The sequence below is a fragment of the Pleurodeles waltl genome, chromosome 6 (genome assembly GCF_031143425.1).
Source record: "Pleurodeles waltl isolate 20211129_DDA chromosome 6, aPleWal1.hap1.20221129, whole genome shotgun sequence".
Classification (NCBI taxonomy): Eukaryota; Metazoa; Chordata; class Amphibia; order Caudata; family Salamandridae; genus Pleurodeles; species Pleurodeles waltl.
The window spans coordinates 95,651,834-95,668,751 of NC_090445.1; positions in this window are offsets into that span (position 1 = coordinate 95,651,834).

The following is a 16,918-nucleotide window of genomic DNA, read 5'->3' on the forward strand; positions in this document are numbered from 1 at the left end:
ATTCCTCACTCCAAAGGTGGTAGGGATTGGTTTCCAAAACACTATGGGCCTGATTACGACCTAGGCGGATGGGATACTCCACAAAGGTGACGGATATCTTGCCCGCCGGTTTACAAGTTCCATAGGACATAGTGGAACTTGTAATAAGGTGGACACGTTTGTGACGGAGTATCCCATCTGCCAGGTATATCATTTTGGTTTGATATGGGCTAACAACATTCTTTGAGTTCTTATTTTCAACAGAGTAAAGTGGAGCAATACAGTGGCACTATTGAAGCAATGGGAATCCCTGCAGCTTCAATAATAACAACATCTGATGATCTAGTTAAGATACTTAAGAGCTAAATCTATGAATTTGAGAAATGTCCCAAATAACTGCGGATAGCCATGACCAAAACATGTTGACTGCCTTTCTGCACATATTAATTACCAATTTTATAAACAAAGGCATCTTGCTCTCTTGTACCAACATTGAGACACATGCACATAATGTGCGGTACAGTTTCATTAAGGTCCTTACAATATCTCAATTAAATAACAAGCATACTCCTCTTCTGTGTAGAATTAAACTCACCTTGGGAAACTTGAAGGAAACAAAGCTTCTTTAATTTAATTATAGATGTTAATGAAGCAGGGATGTTCAAGCACATTTGGGAATGTCAAGGAGTATATGCACTCGGTACTAGCCAGGCATATATTCCCAGAGCAGTCGGTGTAATCATTACAAAAGGAGCCACTTTTCATCTGATCCACCAACATGGCTTTCAAAGACTCAAAGTTGAGATTTAACTCCCTTTCTTCCTTATCGCTCAGTGAACTGTCGCAAATAAACAACCTAGCCAAAGAGGAGAATACCTCATTTATTACATGTGTTTTTGCCCAAATTATGGCCTTTAGTGTCCCCTCAGCCCAGCTCCTTACTTAGCGCTATGTTTTTACGAAGGCAGCTTTTATTGCATATGACTGTTTAAAGAGCTGACACTCAAGTCTAATCTCTGCTAGCTTTGTTGAACTGGCGAACGAAGAGCTGCCTAAGACACGGGTGCACACTTTTGCAGGGAAGGTAATGTTACAATATGTCAAAGTGGGAATAAACTTGCTTTTGATAGACTTCAAAATTGAACGCAGTGAGGGACCTGTAAGTTTTTTTGCCAAGGTTTGGAAGGCATAAGTTAAAGATAAACATTTACATTTTATAGTAGTAAGATTATGTTGATGTCCCACCTCACATTGTACTAACCCACTAAGCTTTTATAGTTGGTAAAATGTCACAATTTGTGACATCCATAGTACCAGCTCTCTTACTTTCAAAGAGCAGGCTGGCAAACCATTAAGGCTCAGTTTTGGATTCGCTTAGGCAGGTAGATCTTGTGGGCAGGATACCCAGTTATTTCTCTTTTAGACAAAACAAAGACTAACCATCCCAGTTGCTTGGAACTGAGATGCATGCTTCAGAGGATGACATAATCGCTTCCTACCAGTTTATGTTGAAATTCTTAAATTGGTTTCCCAGGCTAGATTTCATCCTTCCCATCCCAGGCATTCCTTAAGGACGGATCATGGAACTTTATGCCCTGCATTGTTATTAATTACCTCACCATTATATCATTCTCCTTCAAGTAATGGAGTGGCACACCTTGCTGGAGCTATTCTAAAAAAGTATACATCCCCCAGTAACTAAAAGATCTCTCCAGCTGAAAATGCGATTGGCGATAGTGGTACATTTCCAGGTCACAGAAGTAGTTTCATTTGCCTCTATGCCCATTGATTAGTTATTTTAATTCTGTTAATTTGATCATGTTTGAAACTATGAAGGTGCTTGTAGAAGGCACAAGATATTCCCATAGTTTAAACACTGTGAAGCTCTATTTACATGTGTGTGTGTGTGTGTGTATATATATATATATATATATATATATATATATATATATATATATATATATATATTTGGACACACACACACACACACATTTATATATAGTTGGATCTGATGAATGGGTAGTTGGACATGTGTAATACTGATTTCTATTTATGGTTCAGCAGGGTCATTAAAGAAGCCAACTAGAGCCTTGTTACGTAGTGTCTTGATGTCCTTCTTCACATGGCAAATTAATAGGACTGACATTGGCCCTTTAACTTTGCCCTCATCATAGGACGCTACTATTGAGTCCAGCCTCAAGGGCACATATTTTGCAAAATGCAGTACCTCCCTACCCTTTCCTATAGCTAAATTAGACTTGGCTGCGACTCACTCACCCTTGACATATTGCTTCGGTGATTACTTTCTTACCAGCAGGACTGTCCTACTGCAAAGAATTGTTAGCTGATACCTTCATAGATTCTAAGGGTAATGGGATATTAGTAATAATTGTTGAACTTTGGTTAGCGCATAGAGCTGGGCTAAATAGTGACCCAGTGGCTCGGTTCATAAGTTTAAGGCATCCCTATCCTTGTGACTGAATGTGTGGTTGCTTACTTATACCTTAGAGTGCATGTGAATCTGATGTTCACTATTTATTTGGGCGAAATGTGATTGTCACCCACGGTAGATGGCGGCGGCCCTTTGAAGATCTGAGGGTCAGCACACGACAGGGAGATGAGAAGGCAGCTTTTCCTTTCGGCATCCATACCCTATGCCATCCCAGCGACCCTGAATATTGGCAGTGGTCGCCACTGCTAATCTGGATACAGAGAAGAGCCTGCCTTCTCTATCATCAGCGAAGTGCCTCTTTTACATCAGAGGTGCCACCATTTTGAATGGAGTGGAGCGCATTGCAGGTGCTGGAGAGGCACCGCAGGAGCTAGCAAATGCATCTTTAGTGCTTTTAAGCACCTTTCCACATTAGCACATCGCCTAAAGATTAACATTGAGGCTGTTTCGTCATGCTCTTCATGGCTAATACAGGCAAGAGCGGGTTCTTTCTTTAAATGACATTTTTGCCCTGACTACATTTATTTTCATTAGCATTTTCGCTCTGCTGCATGATTTATTCTTAAAAAGTAACTGAGTTTTCTTCTGCTGAGGACTGGTGCCTTTACAAATTTATCTCATCATTTTCCCTCAGCGAGTATGCAAGAGTCTGGCTTTCACTTACAGGCCATTACCTTGCTGTCACCCCTCACTAACAACCTCGGTACATGGGCAGACTTAAAAGACTCAAACAGCCTCTAAAGAATTCAACAATTAAATATTTCAAACACTCCATTGTGGTCCAACAACATAATACAAAGGAAGATCCCAATTCTTCCCCACAGAAAGGCTATTCTTCTACTTCATCCTCCTCTGCTCCTTCTATTCATAGACAACCTAATCCAAGCAGGACGTCAATCAAACAACTCAAAAAGGACCCACTGTCTCCCACAAAGCCTCCTCCCAACGTCTCAATGGATTTTCTGCTAGAAGAGACTAGGGTATTGTGTCCTTATATGGAGGAAACAAACTGCAAACTACAATCTCTTGGTGACAGATGGGGTCACATGGAGGAAAGGATGTCTACAGCAAAACAACAAATTACAAACCTCAAGGAAACCTCCCTAGCAGTGAATTTTCTTTAAACACAGGTATCCCTTTTTCAGAAGCATGTCAAAGATTTCAGAAATCGAAACAGAAGGAACAACTTGTGAATTTACAGTCTCCCGGAGGGAACAAACCCTATCACATTCTTTAAATCTTTCCTTCCTTAGCTACTCAACCTACCGCACAGTCCACCACTTAACATTCAATGAGCGCATCGGCTAGGTCATCCTCCTGCAACTGCTTCTACTTCTAAAAAGCCAAGAGAAGTTATTCTATATTTCTTGTCTTGGAATATACTGACCTAATTCAGATAATCTCTGCTGCCAAGCAAATGAAACTCATTTTGTGGTCAGGGTATAATTTTTACTTTTCCCATGACTGTGCCAAGAGTACTGCAGATAAGCGTAAAGATTTCCTTAGCATGCGACCAACTCTTTGCCCTTTTGGCACTCGTTTTGGACTATTTCATCCTTGCCTATTCAAAGTTACTTACAGAAACAAAGCAACAATCTAAGAGTATCCCAGTCAACTGAAGGCCTTTTTAGACACCTAAAATTGAGACTATAAGTATCTCTGCACCTTCGAAACCTACACATTAAGCTTGTATAATCTTTCCATATCTCAAATGTAGTCACTGAAAATATTGTGGTATTCTTATCTTTTAGGTGCTGTTATGATACTTGTTAGAAATGGGGTCTTTAGTTGACAGTGGGCTGACTCGGTACACGTAGGGACCGTCACTCTAGTCACGGAAGGGAGCCACACAGCTAAGATAACCCCTGATTACCCCCTTGTAGCTTGGCACGGGCAGTCAGGCTTATTTCTGAGACAATGTATAAAGTATTTGTACACAAATAAACTGTAACAGTGAAAATACCACAAAAGAACTCCACACTGATTTAGAAAAATAGCCACTGTTTATCTGAATAAAACAAGACGAAAACAACAAAAATCCAACGTACAGAAGCAAAGATACGCATTTTCAAAGATTAAATGTTAGTATAGCACTTAGAAACACATAGCTCCAACTAGGGCTATCACAACGTCTTGAGGGAGTCATTCCCAAATGCCACTCACAAGGAAGTGTGTGTTGGTCATGGAGTTACACAGACCCGAGGTATAGTACCTTGGAAAACGAGGAAACAAAGACATTGCACAGAGTCAGAGAAGTGAGGCGTCACTGGAGACAGTGCGGCCTTGGTTCCTTATTGCTAGGCAGGGGAGGTGAGGAGTTGGTTCATTAAGGCTACATGGGAGGTGATGCAGGGTTGGTGGCGAGGGGTCTTAGCATTATGATAGGGCGGGGTCAATGAATCCAGCAGGTCAAGATGCAAGGCGTCGACTTTGCGGTGTCGCCATCACACCACGAAAATATATTTCAAGTCAATCCCCATGTTACCCCATGGTATAGATAGCCCTTGCAATAGTGAAAAACAAATTTAGCAGTAATTTACTATCAGGACATGTAAAACAAACCAGTACATGTCCTACCTTTTAAATACACTGAGCTCTGCCCATGGGGCTGCCTTGGGGCTACCTTACAGGGCTCCTCATGTGGGTGGCACAATCAGTGATGCAGGCCTACTAGTATCATTTGATTTACAGGCCCGAGCACACATGGTGCACTATAGTAGGGACTTACTAGTGAATCAGATATGCCAATCATGGATAAACCAGTCACCAATACCATTTAGGCAGAGAGCACATGCACTTTAGCACTGGTCAGTAGTGGTAAAGAAAGTGCCCAGAGCCATAAAGCAAGCAAAAACGAACTGCAGCACACAGTCAAAAACAGGTGGTCAGAAGCAAAACGTTTGGGGAAAACCCTGCAAAAAGGGCCATTTCTAACAATACTATTTAGTTATTAGTTCATATGTATAGACAGTTTAAATATATCTTATCCTATATGTTAAATCACTCTTCCGTTTTCTCCCTGCACGTGTTGTTTACCAATACATGTGTGTCCTGGTTCCCTGCTCTACATCCTATCATGTGCCTTTTGATTGAAATTCCTTTATTTTGATTATAAAAAAAATAATCATAAAAGTACAAAACATTACAATTTACATAATTCATATAATGAACAATCAGACATGTTAAAAACCTTCATGCGCCTTGTTTTCCCCTTTGGACCATTATTATTCATGTAGTCTCCCGCCCCCAGACCCTGTCATCACAGTAAATCGAGGTATGTTCCCCCTTTTTTTATTTTTTATTCATGTGTATACTATACTCTCTTCTCCTTTGTCGTACTATTCACTTTTTCCCTTTTACTTTATTTTCCCATTCATAACTTCTCTCTTTCTTTACTTCTTCCAAAATCTTCCATGTACTAGTGCAATGTTATCTTTCAGTAACACTCTACTTGTTTCGCCTTGCATGGTTATCGATTCTCTTTTACATTATTTTGCCTGATCTTAATTTTCACAATATTTTATATCTTTGGTTTTGAAAGTTTTATCTTGGAATGTCAGATGTTTAAATTCCCCCAATTGAATGGCAAAGAGCCCTGTCCCATATGTCAAAGCTTGATGCACATATCGCTCCTCATGGAAAATAAATCTTTGAAACTAAAGAGGGGATGGGTAGGTGAAGTATTTTTCTCACCAGGAAACAGTAAAAAATTGAGTTGTATTCTATGTCATAAATCCCTTCATATCCAAGTCTTCTCCCAGGAAACTGATGTTGACGGTTACTGCTCAAACTGTTAATTCTGAAAGTTTCAATAGTTCAATTTAATGTATATGGGCCTACCACCCCAGATTGTCAGTTCTGGTCAAGCATCATCTATCAACACTCCTACAATACCCAGATGACAACTTCGTTTTTATAGGAGACTGCAACCAACTCGTTGATCCACTTATTGGTAGACACACTACAATCCCTAACAAATCACAAAAAGAATTTCAACACGTCGTTAAACAGTGCAATCTAATGGATGCATGGCGGTTGTGTAAACGCATCTCGCATGAATACTCATACGTCTCCCATGTACACCAAACACAATCACGGACTGATTATATCTTTGTCTCTCACAACTTCGTCCAGAGCTTTTATTCTGCAGATATAGGTTCCATCTTGATATCTGCTGATGCCCCCGTGACTATACAGCTAGACATTTTACCTAAATCTGTATCCCCTAAAAGGTGGAGATTGAATAATTCATTATTACTGGATACCTTAAACACTTCCCTCTTTTACTTCTTCTTTCATTAATACTTTAACATTAATTATACAACAGACATTGCCTTCAACAGCATTTGGGATGCATTAAAGGCATCAGCTCGTAACTTTATAATCAACTTTGTATCAAAAACAAAGAAACTATCCCAAACCCAGTCCAAACAAATTCTCGAAGAAATTAAACAGTTGGAACATTCCTACTACACCTCAAGAACACAGCAATCTTTACAACAACCTAATAACGCCAAACTCCACGTCAACAAATTATCTACTGAAAGTGCATCATTGTATCTCCTTAAACCTAGCACCAAATTTTACGGTGGTCAAAATAAAGCTGGGAAGTTATTGGCAAACTATCCCAAAATCAAGCAACAAAAATTACACAACTTGAATCATTCATAGATTAATCTAATGCTACCTAACACAGTCTAAACCAGTGTAAACATTCTTATAAAAATTTATACACCCAGAACTTCTGTAACTGTCCATCAAATTCAAAAGTATTTATCCTTTATTCAGAAACCTCAACATTCACAGTTGGAATTTTCATCCTTAGACTCAGACATTACATATGCGGATCTTCACACTGCACTCATCACACTCAAAAAAGAAAAGGCTCCGGGACCAGGTGGTTTCACGGCTGAATTCTATATACACTTTTCCAAATTACTCCTTCCTAAACTATATACTTTTATTCAAACGCTTACTAACTCTGCTAAATCATCTGGTTCTTTTTTATACGTGCTCATCTGTCTTATTCCAAAGGAGGGAAAGGACCCGCACTTTTGTAAAAAAGTACAGACCTATTTCTCTGGTCAATAATGATTATAAATGATTCGACAGCCTTAGCCTTACGGCTCAAACTCTTTCTTCCTAATCTTCTGGGAAAGGAACAATCAGGTCTTGTTGAAGGACAATACACATCGGACAATACTCAACTGCTCTTTATTATTCTCTCAAAATCCACAAACATTAAAAAACCCTTAGCAGCCATTGCCTTACATGCAGAAAAGGCTTTTGATTGCGTGAACTGGTCATTCTTACGTCACATCCTCACTTGGTTTTGCTTTGGCCCTAAAATAACTAACCTAATATCTCTTCTATATACTTCCCCTGAAGCAGCCGTCTACGTAAATGGGTTAGCTCCCTCCTACTTTACTTTGAATAGAGGAGTACGCCAAGGTTGCCCACTCTCCCCTTTTCTTTTTAACCTAGACTAACAACCATTTTTGACTTGACTCAGTCGAAACACAGATTTAAACCCCTTCCTTTTTTATCTGAAGTGACATCTTTTGCCTTAGTATCTGGTTATAAAATAAATGTGAAATATCACCTCTGAACAAATTCACTTTTAAACACAATTTCATACCCTCTAATTTTAATTGGAAACATCAACAAATTAAATATTTTGGTCTTCACCTCATCCCGTAAAACATCGATATCCATAAACATTGATAATTGCATAAATAAAATAACTTCACTAATCAGCCGATGACACCCTTTATATCTCTCTTGGCGGGGTAGCCTCAACACTCTCAAAATGATGATGTTGCCTATTATTCTTTATAGCACCTCCAACACTCCATTAAATACTCCCCTTAAATTCTTCCCCAAAATCTATTTCATACTTTCCTCTTATTTTTGAACAATAAAAAACCTCATATGTCTATGCTAAAACGAAAACGTCCCAAAATCGGAGGTGAAGTGAATTTCCTGATTTTTTAAAATAACTAAGTATTTTTATGGAGACAGTCTTCACATTGGATCTCATCCTCAATAGAATACTGTCCATTATAGGTTGATTTAGAGTGCACCTTTTTTATCACTTCAAGAATACCTAACATTTACTTGTAAACCTCAAAATCTTTTCATTACAGTTTATAAAAATACCTGTAAATTACTGGAATCCATAGTATCACATACTCTTAACGACGTACACACTTTTTGTCATTTCACTATTTGGCATAATAAATGTATTCAATTAAATAATAGAACCATTATCTGGAAAACCTGGAGAAAAGAGAGTTTAATATGGTTTAGTCAAATATTTTGTCAAGATTCCCCTATTTCTTTTACAGAAGCTCAGTCAATTTTTGGACTTCCATCCTCATCTCAACATAGATTGCAACTCTTATAAAATACTATTCTTGAAACATACAATTTTTTCCAATCCCGCCTTACCTCTAATCAGATTCCAGAAACTCCTCTATGTAATCTTCTTTACACAAATGTAAAGGCCTCCACTATATATTCACACTTGCAATGTATATCTACTAAAAGACCTAAAACAGATTCAGAATTATCATGAGAAAAACAACTTACAGTTACTTGGCCCATTACAACATGGAAACAAATCTGGATACAAATCAGAAAATCCTCTAGGGCAGCTAACACAAGGCAAAAACCTCTCTACATATATTATAGGCTACTTTTTAATCCAGTGTCCTTGCATAAAATAAATCCAGACATTCCAGGCTCTTGTTGGACATGCTCGGTACGTGACATCATACAGATTTAAAACATTTACTTTTCACTTGCCTTCTGTATATATTTTCGGGTCGCAAATTTGGAAGCAAATTAACTCCCTTTTTAATTACAATGTGCCTTTCTCCCTATTTAATACATTTTTAGGAAATGTATCCAAGGATCGGACTCATAACTTTTAATGTAAAAATATTAGATTTATTATTAGCTGTTGCTTTTCAGCAAATAAAACATTTTTATAAAAATCTATACACCCAGATCATTCTCTAACTGACCATCGAATTCTAAATGATTTATCCTTTATCCAACATTTACAGTTGGATTTTTCATCCTTAGAATCAGATATTACATATGCGGATCGTCACACTGCACTCCTTACACTAAAAAAAGATAGGGCTCCGGGACCAGATGGTTTCACGGCTGAATTTTATATACACTTTTCCAAATTCCTCCTTCCCAACACAAAATTGGAAAGACTTTATTTAACTATCATCTAAGACATGGTGGTATACAGCCTGTCATAATCATAGACTGGACACAGCATATATGCACCCTATATATCTTGTTTTAAATCAAAAAGACTAATGGTCCACAGCTACCTACTTTCCTAATGAATTTGCCAAAAACTGTTTGCTCCTTCACCCAGTACCAAGATGTTCTTCAACCTCCATGACTTTCCATCTTGGAAGACATTACTTTTCTTATAGATAAATTATTACTCTGTATGCATTATTACATTTCGGTGCATTTAGTTTTTTATCAGACTCCATTTCTCATGAACCCTGTAACCATGTATACACTTCCCTTCCCTCCCTGCCCCCACAGTATATATTTGTACTGATGTTTATATTCTAATGTTATCCCTAGTATCGTAATAAACATACTTTTAAACTGAAGATCATCCATCACTGTTTGGGGTATTGATGGGAGCCACCACATTTGCCCAGGTATGCAGTTTTACTGATATAACTGTATAGTGCACATACAATAAAAATGTGGAATATGAGTTTCAGCAAATATGTGTCTTTTGTTCATCACCAAGAAAAGTGTTGTGATTTGGTTTTATCCTAATAAATCATGTTTCCATCACAATTCAGAATTAATTTTTTTTTTCCTCTTGTGCTTTTCTAATGGCTGATATATTTTGAAATATTTCTACAGTCTATTACAGGTATTTAAATGTTGAGTATTTGAATAAACTCCTACATTCCTTTCTTACATACCTTGATTGTCACATAGTTCACTTTACAAAATCCTCTTACTTTCCAGTCAAAGAAAGCATAGAAATCTCCAAGGTAAAAGAATAGCCAGCAATCTTTCTGAATACATAGCCTGACACGTGACCTCTTGTCTGTAAAAGCACAAGAAAAGTGACAAGATAAAAGCAACATTTAAAGGCCTCTTCATTGCTCATTCACCTTCTGAACTCCAGCATGGTTATTTTGGGGGAGCTGCTTCACCTCTGGCACCCCTATTTGCAGTGTCTATGCTTGTGCATCACATATTAATCACACTTTTTGGAAGCCGCTGCATAGACGTTAGTCTTTGGGCTAATGGCCTTGTAGAGTGGCAGAAAACCCTAGAAGGTAGCAGCATTTATGCTGGCTGCTTACACGGAGTAAAATTGTTCTAAGTTAAGTCTTTCATGAGCACTATGGGTCAGGTCATAGATGGGGAAAATACATTACTGTACAATCTAGTATCTTGAACCCCCAAAGGAATTATTTGTAAAAACCTGAAATCTTGCAGTGAGATATGCGGGTAAAGGCTAAGGGTTACCCATGTCCCTCAATTCTTTAGATGCTGAATTTTCTGATGATGCCGTTAGAATCTATAAGAGTCCACTAATAGAAACACATGCTTATTGTCTGCAACAGTTTCACAGTTTGTGTGAGAAACTCAAACTGAGTGGGTCTTCTCAGCTGTTTGTCTTATCTTATGAGATGTTTGTTTGAATAAGAGTTTTGTTAGTCACAAATTGTAACAAAGTTTTCAACATCTACATGGAGTCATTACCAGCAACGATCAATCAATTTTCAGCTCACATGCTACAACTATGGAGATGACATACAAATACTCCTTAAACTGGAAAGCCCTGAAGACATTGGAAACTCAAAAATCTTCAGTTGACTCAGAGCCGTTGATCAGTGGATTACATGAAGCCTTCTCAAACTGAATGCTTTCAAAACGGAAATACTCACATGTGGCGACTGGAAAAATTATGACCCACTTGGCTCCTGGCCTGATGATCTGGAGCCAACTCCTAAAATGTCTAAGGAATTAGAAAACATTTGAATTATTCATGGACTCCAAGTTAACAATGAATGCCCAAGTGGGGAAATTAGCAAAATGAAGCTTTATCACCATGAAAAGTCTGTAACGCATCTACCTCCAACTGGGATTTCCACACAAGGTCCAGGATATTATCTCTCTTGTACAGTCTAAACTGGATTATGCCAATGGCCTCTACCATGGATCATCTCTATCTACTATGAAAACACTACTATGGATTCAGAACTCTGCTGCCAAAATACTCCTACATGTAAAGCCACAAACCCACATCTCCCTGCCTTGAGGGACCTACATTGGTTACCAGTTGCCAGAAAATCTACCTTCAAGCTGCTCTGTGTCACCCACAAAGCAATACATGGAACAGGACTTTTCATCAGGAATAAAATATCCAAATACACCCTACAAAGGAACCTCTGCTCAAGATTGGCACCTTGTCTCAAAACCACACAATATGCAAAAAAGAAATTAGGTGGTACACCTTTCTCTTTTCAAGCGGGCAAACTATGGCATTGGTTAACCCCAACTATAAGATCCACGGATAACTATCTTATCTTCAGAACATTACCCAAGAGTTGGTTCTTTCCTCCACACAGCAATGTACAGCATATTCCTGTGTATGTAAAGGAGGCGAGAAGAGGAGGAAGGATTGGGTGAGGATGCAGTGAGGTAAGTAAGGTTGAGGCAGGGTTGGTGGGTAGTTTTTTGCAGTCGGGGTACTTTAGTTTTTAGGGGCAGAGGTGGGAGGATCTGTATAGTTTTTTTTTTTTTTTTAGGGATTAGGGTGGGTGGGTGGGTGGTCGGGGTAGTTTAGTTTTTAGGGGCTGGGGTGGGGGAACAGAGTAATTATTTTTAGGGTTCAGGGCAGGTGGGGGGGTCGGGTAGTTTAGTTTTTAGGGGTGGGGGGCCGGGTAGGTTTGTTTTGGGATCAGGGCGGTGGGGGTGACAGGGTAGTTTAGTTTTATGGGGCAGGGGTAGTTAGTTTTTAGGGGTGGGTTGAGGGAGTTGGGATAGTTTTTGTTTTAGGGTCAGGTCGGGTGGGGGGATGGGGTAGTTTAGGTATTAGGGGTGGGGGTAGTTTTTGGCCTCAGGGCGGATTGCAGGAAAGACCCACACATGCCGTTTTGTATGCCGTTTACACACATGCCTTTAGTAGGAATGCTTTTACAAAGAAAATTCGTAGCTGGGTCCCATCTGATGTCATTAGTTAGAGTAGTTGGATTGTCTACAGCTGGAGGCTGAGCTGGGTACATCCTAAATCCTGGTGGGGTACCGTTACTTGTAACTTGTTCCACAATGAAGTAACAGTGCTTTGGTGCAAGATGTTATCACATGGACAATTAACTAACTCTTGACCAATCACTACAACAGGGAAAGGTAATGGTGCAATATAACATGTTTAATTAAAAGTAGGCTTGTATGTACCTTGCTTACTACTGGTGATAAAGGCCAGATAAGGTTGCAAGCCCGCTTGTGCTGAAAGGGAATAGTACGCCATGTTGCTAGGTTTATGTCTGGCTAGTGACCTCTTTCTTCTTCAAAATGCTGAAGTCACAGTTGCCTGGGTTCTACCTTATCAACCTGTGCCAAGGTCTGTGGGTCATCAAAAAGTTGGAGTCTTTAAATATTAGCACACAAGATCTTGATATTCCTCACACAAGATATATGGCTAGTCCAGTAAAGGGAGAGACATTCCTGTAGTATCTGTCTGTTTAGCTGTGTCTCTGTTTTTATCCAAACTCACAAGAGATGAGGTTGTAGCTTTATAAGGTATTTAATATGGATCACACCCAGTTAAGTGTGGCCTAGGGTGAACATACAAGTCATAGAACTGGAAGAAACATTCCCGACATGCTTTTTCTGACATCTGTTGCTTGGTCACATATACACGTCCCCACAATAGCCTCCTCCATAAGTGGCCACTAAAATACCTTTAGCTTGGTATATTGTGCAAATTTCCTTCATGGGCCTCATCCCCATCTTAGAAAAAAAGCAGAGTGCAGTTGTAGCCTTTGCAAATTTATCAGTTCTTGAGTTGAGCGGTTTCCAGGTACTGGCCGAGTTGAACATTACCCCCAAGTAAGAAATTTACATTTAATTGAGTATCCTTGACACTAAAACGGCGGGGTGTACATGTAATGGCACTGCATCACAAATGAGTTGTTCAAATTACATTTTAAATCCAGATCTCACATATAGATCACAAAGGTGTTTGACAGTGTCTGAATAGCTTTCAGAGTGTGGGCCATGAGGACTGCATCATCAGTATATAAGAGGGGTAGATGACCAATTTGGGGCGTGTCCGTACACCGCTCCACCAACACCCACTGTAAGTTGTTGATAAAGAAGGTGAAAAGGAATGGTGCAAGGACACAACCCTGCATCATATCCCCCAAACTCACCGACTATTTGGAACTTGTCAGAACATTCTCCATCAATACCAAACCTCACCCTGGCAGATGTCCCAGAGTAAATATCCCTAATTAGGTTCAAGATTGAGACATCCACCCCCATGCCCTACATCAAGTGCCACAGACTGCTATGTGAATTGCACTGAAAGGCCCACCCAGTATGAATGCCCATCAAGAACCCACATTGAATGTTTGCCAAAATATGATGGTCCTCCGCCCACTTCTCAAACATGCCTAGTAATATCCTCACCAAAACGCTGACCAACGAGTCAGAAGGGATAATGGACTGGTCACTAGCAACTAGGGTCACTACGCATCTTTTATGTAAATAGGTATGACTAGTGATTCAGACCAGGTGTCCTGTTTCCCTGTTCTACAAGTAGTCATCAAAACATTAGTTAAAAGAGGACTCTAGAGTTTAATGTTATACTTGAAGAGGTGTGATAGAACCCCATGAGGGCTTGGAGCTTTAGCATACTAGTAACATGAGCAATCCACTTATGAGCAGAAATTGCCACTTCTATGAACAGAACCCTCCCTTCTCTTAAACATGGATGGTTGATCACTTGCCAAAATGTCTTTGTCTTTACTGGCTGTCTCTAAGGCGGCTTATGACTCTTCTTCCTCTGATTGAGTGGAAATTTATATGCTTTTCTACAATCAGCAATCTCAGCCTGTGCTTTACTGCGCTTTTTCAAAGCCAAACGTACAGTGGCAGGCCTTGGTACAGGTATGATCAAACCAACTTCTTCGCTTTATGCCCTTCCCATTGGGAAACATTGCAAGGTCTTCCTTTACATATATTGAGATTTCTATAAACGCTGTATATCAGCATTACGTTTGTTGGCCCAAATTAATTTATAGAGAAACCCTTCTGGGTTAACCCTATACTACTTAGTGTGTGGACATTATTTCTAACCACCTTGACCTCATTGATGACTTGGTACTTAAATCTGTGCCTTACATAAAATAGGAGTTAGCTCTACGCTTTGTGAGAGGTGGTCACTAAACCATTTTTCATGGATATTAAAGTTCTGGACAGAAGAACTAAGACTGTCTGGTGCCAAAATATAATCTATAGTACTCCCTTCATCTCTCTTCCTACGTAGGTGTTGGTAAATGGGATTATAGGTCTACTCACCTCATCAGAAAATACAACATTGTGTTTGACTAATAAATAATTAATGAAGATTTCATTGCCCTCGCTTGAAGTGAGTTGCCCATTACTTCTTGTATCACAAAATCCACATATTCCTTAACAGTAAATGGACATAAATGTATGTTAAAATCCTCTCCCCAATACAGGCAAAATTCATGATCTTCCTTGTGTTCCAATGACTTTAAATCTTTATCCAGCCTTTATAAAACATAGGCCCTCATTATGTCCCTGGCCGATGGCGGTATTTCGGAGAACGGTACTGCCAACAGGCTGGCGGTACCTTTCCCCAAAATATGACATTGGCGATTTTAGCTCAAGTCAAAACCGCCAATGTACTACTCCATCCGCCAGGGCGGTAACAGCCGCCGGGCTGGAGACTTCAGCCTCCAGCCAGGCTGCCGTCACTGTCCCACCCGCAGGATAATAACCCAGCCTACCGTCATGGTTTTCGTGGCAGTCTTACCGCCACAAAAACCATGGCGGTAGGCACTATCAGTGCCAGGGAATTCATTCCTTGACAATGATAGGGGTCTTCCCCGCCCCTTCCCCGCCCCCTCCCCGTCCCCATGGTCCTCCCCCACTCTTCCCCTCCCAACCCCCCAACATACACACACATTCACGCACCAACATACACACGCATACACACACTCATACCCACATTTACCCATGCATGCATACATTCATTCACACATACATCAACACACACTGACATACATTCTAGCACATATGCATTCACACCACACAACATACACGCGCACACACACCCATTCATGCACATGCATTCCACATGCCAAACACCTGCATGCATGCACACAATCACATACACACACACACACACACCCACACAACACCCCTCCCCCATGGAAGCACCAGACTTACCTGCTTGCAGGGATTATCCGGCAGGAGACGTGACGCGGCGCTACTGCCAGCAGAACACCGCCAGGCCGTATCATGGATCATGATACGGTCTGCGGCGGTCTACTGACGTGGTGCTGCTGCTGCTAGCACAGTGCCACCTTACCGCCGTCCGCCGCCATGACCGTATCCAGCTACGGTCATAATATGGTGGATGGTAGGTAGCCGCGGCGACGGTGTTTTGGCAGCCGTCGCCGCGGCATTAGGCGGTCATTACCGGCAATGTCTTAATGAGGGCCATAATGTTTCTCTGAGGTAAAATCATTAGTGTAAACATACACAAATACTACCTAGTGTTCTCTAATCCTAATGTCGGATAATATGGGTCACCAATCAGGTAACTATAAACATGCCCGTACCAGGGTAGAAAGGTGAATCAACAGCCCTCCTTTGGTTCTGCCTGAATGTGAATATCTAGAAGGCAAGTGAAAATCCATACCCATTAATATGAGAGGGTTCTAAGACCCAGGTTTTATGAAAACTGGATGAGATACCCCACAATAAAATGTCACCAGTTTTCGTAGTTCAGTTTTTCAAGCACACAAAATTCTAATAAAGAAAACCCAATTTGGGCAGAGAATTATTAACGGGGGTACCCTCCACTGTTTCACAGGTTGTCAGCCAAGTTTACAAACCAAACCAATGGGGCAGACGTTTTAGGTTGTAAGAGATGCCTAGAGACGCTGCCTTAGTACAATGGTGCTTCCCTCAAGCATGCATATTAATAGCAGTGACATGTCTGGGCCCATCCGCACAGCTAAACCCAGTGCCTGCACCACATCCATGTTGCCGGTGTCAATTGGCTTATAGGCCGAGTCATTGTGTGGAATTAAGCCCACTCAGACATGAAAAGCTATTTTCTGTAGGATGGTTAAGCTCTGGCTGAATAGGATTGTACAGATTGGGCTGATAGGGACCACTATTGCTCGGATCATAATCCTGACATTTGTAAAGGAAGCC